Consider the following 6912-nt stretch of genomic DNA (forward strand, 5'->3'; position numbering starts at 1 on the left):
CAAGTTATAAATGCTGATTATCCAAATACCTACTCAAAATACCCTGTATGAATATTCCATTAAATATGCATAGAAAAAAATCAGTCATTCCTGCTACTGTTTACTCTTCTGTATTCACCAGAAAATTTCCTATTCCTTCCGCATGTCCAGGTTAAATGCTAGGGTACAATCTGGAAACCAGTGCATCATCTGAGCTTTCTCTCTATCCCCCAAACTTTTCTTATTCGATTATCACTAAATCATATTAACTATACCTCTCTTCTGTCTCTGCTTTATAGTCCCACTGCCATTTGGGACATAAACATTTAGAAAATGGCTTTTATTTAAATAAAAATGGCCAACTATTAATGTTATTTCTTACATAAAAAAAACTTAAGCAAAACAAATGAAAAAGACATAATACCACAAAAAAGGCCAACATTTTTAAATGAGAAACTAAGATTCCTAAGTTTCTTTTTTTTCACCATGCATGGGTGAAAACCTCTCACTACATTGACACTAGTTCAAGGATGTGTGACAAGGAAACTATAGCTGACTACTACTGCAAAAGCTTCCTTTGTCTCCTGGTTTCTTTACATGGTTACCTTCCATCAATCCTTTATGAGGGGTCAGCAAACTACAGGCCACAGGCCAAATCCAGTCTGCCTTATGGCTTTGTAAATAAAGTTTTCTTGGATCTCAGTCATGCCTATTTGCTTACATGTTATCCGTGGTGGTTTTCACACTACAACAGCAGGGTTAACTAGACACAACAGAGACCACAGAGTCTAAAATATTTCCCACCTCATCCTTTACAAGAAAAGTTTGCTAACCACTTTTACACCATAACCAGAATGCCTTAATACTCAAATTTAATCTTGTGACTCCCTGACTCAAATTTCTCCAATGAGCCTCTGCAGCAAACACTGCTGGCTCCCTACCAATAGCCTTTCCTTATTCTTTCTTGCCTAAGAAACACAAGTCTATTGGGATGTTTATTATCCCAATTCCCCTCCTCAGCTTCAGAAAGAGAAATGAGTATTCTAAGCTAATCACGTATCTGCTTTCCCAGTGCCTGGTTTTGGGATGTGCATGTGGTTTGACCCATCCAATGAAATGTTACAGGAAGCCCCTTGCATGCTTCTAAGTTTTCTACCCATTTAAAAGACACTGTGAAGAAAAGCAGCCCTTGCGATGTTGTGTTGTGAGAACAAGATGTTTGGAGCTGTTGCGGATTAGCCAACTATGAAAGGAGACATAATAAAACACTGCCAACAACACAGCTGAAAGAGGGACAAGTGGGATCCTGGGATATCACTGAACAACCCAAACAACTCTGATTCCTACTGTTTTAGCCACTGCTCATCTAGTATGTGCAGTCCAAAGCATTCTACTGGTAAAATGCCCATGGCCCACCAGATAAGAGCTATTCATTTCATTCATTCATTCATTCATTCATTCATTCCTTTATTTATGGAGATAAAGTCTTACCCTTTTGCCTAGGCTGGTGTGCAGTGGCACAACAGCTCACTGCAACCTCTAGCTCCCAGGTTCAAGTGATTCTTGTGCCTCAGTCTCCCAATTAGCTGGGATTACACATGCTGGCTACCACACTCGGCTAATTTTTGTATTTTTAGTAGAGATGGGGTTCCACCATGATGACCAAGGCTGAACACCTACTCGTTTCTATAGTATTAAAAAGTCTATTATAAACTTGCCTTAGCTGAGTATTCACCTCACTCCCAACCTCTCATATCTCACACTTTTGGTACTAGCAAAAGTGAACTGCTCACAAACCCTGCAAAGCTCACTCAAGCATCTTGTCTTCTGCACTTGCTGCTCTTCCTCCCAGAGGGAATCGTGTTAGAAGTTCCTTCCGGCAGACACACAATCTTGTTACATCTTCCTTCTGCCAATCATCATTCTTCTGCTTCTTTACCTTGAAACATTCTACTCAGTCTGCATGCTTACCTTCAATCCTACCTACCTTTATTCAAAAAGCTTTCATTCCTCATCAGTTATGTCTGGCACATAATCAATATAATAAATAATCATAATTATAAGTTTCCAGTGGGCATCCAGCACACAGCAAGCCCTGATTAAAGTAGCAAAATAATAAAAAATGATAATCATAATAATGAGCTCCTCTCTGTTTGTATTTTTATTTGTGTTCTGTAGCATTAGAAAAAAATGTATCTAAAAAACATTTCATAGTTATTTGTTAAGCGGACAAGTTAAAACATAAATAAAAATGTTTTTTTTTTGTCAATTCTGTTGAAAAAGCACAGAAATGAAATAGAGACAATTGTGTTATGAGCACCTTAAAGATCAAAATTACATCAATTTCATCTTTGTCTCCTTGTTATCAAAAGCTCTCTGATAAATAGATGGCTAAATTAAAGGTGTCCTTATACAATCTGGATTGTACAATGTATTAGGTGTCCACATCCAGGTAGCATACTAGCATTTTTGTTATTGTGAAACATTTTCTACTTTTATTATCATCTGCTGAGCCTAGAGTTGGGCAATTTGTATATTTATTATGACAATCTTTTGATGAATGGTAGCCGAGCATCTTGTTCTAACAAAATTACTGTTATCATGACAATTAACCCACAGATAGAAGAACACATCTTGTTCCAACAAAGCAAATATATCTCTTTTCATTTCAAATTAGGAGGAGTGAAGTCAGCAATAGTGAGACCTTGCTGGTACAAGCATAGGTTTCCTGACCAGTGCCTCACAGATTGGTACCAGTCCATGGCCTATTAAGAACCTCACTACACAGGAGGAAGTGAGCAGGAGGCAAACCAAGGAAGTGTCATTTGTATTTACAGCCACACCCCTGGCTCATCTTACTGCCTGAGCTCTGCCTCCTGTTAGATCAGGGACAGCATTAGATCCTCACTGAAGCATGAACCTTGTTGTGAACTGCCCACATGAGGAATCTAGATCATGTGCTGCTTACGAGAATCTAATGTCATATGATCTGTCACTGTCGCCCTTTGTCCCAAGATCAGACCATCTATTTGTAGGAAAAGAAGCTCAGAGCTCCCACTGATTCTACATTACGGTAAGTTGCTAATTATTTCATTATATATTACAATGTATTAATAGTATAAAGTAGCAAAATAAATGTAATGTGATTGAATAATCCTGAAACCACCTCAACCTTTCCCTAGTCCATGGAATAACTGTCTTACACAAAACCGGTCCCTGGTGCCAAAAAGCCTGGTGACAACTGGCCTAAAGTAACTCACTATCAGAAGTCTTACCTGGATTGCTGTTTTCAGAAAACTTTTTTGACTTCTGTTTTTCTTTGTAGTCCGAAAGTAATTGGCAAATTCTGTGTATAAAAATGTAATAAATAAAAAGACTTTTAATACTGAGATAAAAAAAAATACTTACCAAATGTGAAATGCTTAGAGTAATTCAAACAATATCAGAATATCAGAACTTAACAATATTATTCCATCCACCTATGTGTACATTCTACAAACTTATCATAAACAAGAAAAAGAGTAAAGTGAAATAGTCAGAAATCAAGGGCACTATGACCCAGTAAGTTAACTCGCATTAGTCTGACATAATGTGTACCAACTCTGCCTAAGTCCTAGCTGCATAATGAACAGCTATTTGTTCTTGGACAAGTTGCTCCTCTTGGGCTCAATGTCATCTTCTACAAAATAAGAACTTTGCTGTCTTATTTCACTAGATTGTTATAAAGATTTAACAAGATAACATTTTTTAAAAGCTCACAGAAATATTAAAGCAATGGAATAATCTGTTCCTAAATTTTATGACTGAAATCATGTTGGAATTTCAAATAAAACCCAATCTGTATTTTGTGCATACGTTCCAATATGAAAAGGTTGCTGTTTTCAGGAAATGTTATTAAGTCCTAATTTTGCTTATTAGTTGTCCTACTCTTTGTGGCTCATAGTTCAGGGCATCTCAACTATTTCACAGTTTGTAACTAAATTTATTGATAAATAACTCCTTAAAGTAGATGACATGATTGTCCACTATTATGGAGTCTATCAATCACACTAAGGACAGAAAAACCAATGGATGTTAAGACCTGGCTGGGACCAATGATCCTTTCCTATAGACTCAAACTCTCAAACAGCAGATGTTTGTCAGGATGATGCTTTATATCCATGTTCATCTCCAGCTGACATGAGAGACCAAAACCCTACTTTCATTTATTTTTAGGTTCCATGAAGAAGTTGCAAGATACATACTAACAACATATTTTGCACACAACACCACACACATTATTCAGTTCCAGTGTTATCTCATAGACCACCTTACATGACTATTTTTGCAGTACAAATAACAACTTCAATATTTTGGTGACACCCATTTTGCTTTGAATCACTCTGTTGCATTATAGCTAGTCAGCAAACAGTCAAATGACCTTCCACTGACTGTGCAAAATATGGAATGCTTCAAAAATCTGTGTGGCCTCCTTATGCAGGAAGCCATGCTATTTTTCTCTTTATTGTTTCAATTTGAGAATGGGTACTGCTGAAGCAAACAGAAAGTTCTACTTTTACACGTGATTAGAAAGAACTTACAGAGTACCTACATAAATTGGTTATGAGTAACATATAAGCAGAGAATAATACACTGCAGAAGGCCGCAGGAGGCCTCTGAGGAGGAAGGCCTCTTCATGCCTCATGTTCCAGTTCAGGGTGACCTTGGCTCTGTTACCATAAACATTGTGCTCAAGGCTATAAAAACCCTTCATAGAACTATGATGTAGCCAGACTTGTGGGCTCCTTGTAAGGTCTGTGTTCCATCAGCTGTACTTAGATAACAAGCTAAAGATAACCACATGTTCTTCTTTTGTGAAACCCCCAAACTGCCACTGTTATCAATCCTTAGAATGACACACCACTTCCCGTTCACTGATTCAGTTCTGGCTCACTGGTTCACTCCACCATCATCCTCTCCCCACCATTACTCCACCCCTACCCTGTAGATCAAAGTGATTGTAACCAATAAATAGAGTGGATGGTCAGAGCTCAGGGCCTTCACTGTCACCTCCAAAGTAATAACTGATGGCCCTCTGGTCCCATCATCTCTCTTCATCTTTCTTTTTCTCATTCCTTTGTTGCCACCAAACTCAGGGTACCCACAGGTGATGTAGGGGTGGCTCCCTACATTCTGGTGCCCAATGTGGGGCTCATGGAGCCCTACATTCTGGCACCCAACGTGTGGGGCTTATGGATCCCTATGTTCTGGCACCCAGTGTGCAGGGCTCATGGATTCCCTACATTCAGTGATGAGACATGGACAAGGTATGGCTCTGTTAAGTCCAACTAACCTACTTGAGATTCTGAGAATTCTCTTCAATAGCTTCCTGTGAGGTAGAATTTGAAAATATTTTTAAATATTGAGGTAGAGTTGCAAGTAGCTTGGGCAATTTTCATTATTATTTAAAACAGATCAGTCAAGGGGCCAATCACAACTGGGAGTCCGCCGCTTCTGGGAAGGTAAATATGGGATTTTCTACTGCCTCAGGTATTATACAGGATATAAAGGTGCATGAGGGTACAGAACTGGTAGCAAAGAAGAAAGAAATACTCATCTCTTCCTGCCACATTATTTCAACCTCTCTGACCATTTAGAACAAGCCCAATGAATATCTGTTACAGAAAAGACCAACAAAGGCCTGAAAGGATCTCTTACCATGAAGGTCTCAGCTAAGTCTAGGCTGAATATGGGGGAGATGGTCAATTAGCTCATTTTGTGTGTGGATAAAGTCACATTGCCAGAGAATGGTGCTGGTGCTTTGGGAATAATGGCTGAGCATATAAGCATAGGTATGTGAATTTAAAAAACGCTGTAACTTCAACATCTTTGTATGAATCACCATGAAGACCTGAGGGATCTGAATCAGTAAGGGCATCTTGGTGTCAAAGATCAACCATTACCAGGCAGCAGGACCAGTTTCAGGGGCAAAAATGCAACAGAATCAACAGAAACAACAGAATGATTGGAGTGCCCTTTGTTTCTAGTCCTTCTGATTTGATAAAAGGGATTGTCTTCCTTGGATTTAGTAAATCCCTTTGGTTCTTGAAAAATTCAAAGAGTATGGAAGAGATAGTCTTCAGAAGACAGTAAATGACTTTCTGATAAACTGGACATTTCAAGACCCAAATAACTCATCAAAAAAAAAAAAAAAGAAAAAGAAAGAAAAAAGAAAGATGTGACACTATTTTTTATCTCATTCATAGGTGTTATACTTGGATGAAATGAACAATGTTGGAATCTGTAAACATAAAGGTCTTACAAGTCCTGAGATAAAGAATCCTGCACACACTGGTACTTCTAACCAGTCTACCTTTTGCTTGATTTCTAGCTGATGCAGGGGACTAACTCATTGCCACTTTAAAACTACCCAAACCAAACTACTACATCTCACTTGATATATAAGATACAGTTGTTGTAATTATTTTAAGCCTTAATTTAGTGTTAACTAGACTTTTCATGTAAACACTTACATATTATGTTGACTAGACACAGCATAATCCTTGGCAGTTTTTCCAGATTTATCTTGACAAAATGCATCAATATCTTGATCAAGTAGAAGGCCAACCATACTTGCTGATCCACAACATACGGCAAGTATAAGCACAGTCCTAAAATGACAGAGAGGTAATTTTTCCCTAACTGTAATAAAGTTGTAAGCTAATCTGGCATACTTTACCCATTTAGTATCTTGCCTGTCAATGCAGAATTAAACATTTGCATGCACTAAAAGACATAAGCATCTTGGGTGCTCAAGTGTTAATCTCTGTAAAATACCACCAAAGTTAAAAGGAAGGGACAAAAAGAAAACCTCTTATCTCAGTGGGTGTTAAATAGTAGAAGCTGCTAATTTAAAGGTCTTTGATGGGCAAGAAACTATGCTAGGGCCACTTA

The 6912-nt window shown here is 38.1% G+C and overlaps 1 non-coding gene across 1 annotated transcript; it reads right to left on the bottom strand.

Annotated features, from left to right (window-relative positions):
- Nucleotides 1–4414: 4414 nt before the first annotated feature.
- Nucleotides 4415–4520, bottom strand: LOC141583396 (U6 spliceosomal RNA). Its single transcript, XR_012516047.1, has one exon. It is a non-coding gene; the product is annotated as a U6 spliceosomal RNA (small nuclear RNA).
- Nucleotides 4521–6912: the final 2392 nt, after the last annotated feature.

This window comes from Saimiri boliviensis (assembly GCF_048565385.1).
Source record: "Saimiri boliviensis isolate mSaiBol1 chromosome 19 unlocalized genomic scaffold, mSaiBol1.pri SUPER_19_unloc_5, whole genome shotgun sequence".
NCBI lineage: Eukaryota > Metazoa > Chordata > Mammalia > Primates > Cebidae > Saimiri > Saimiri boliviensis.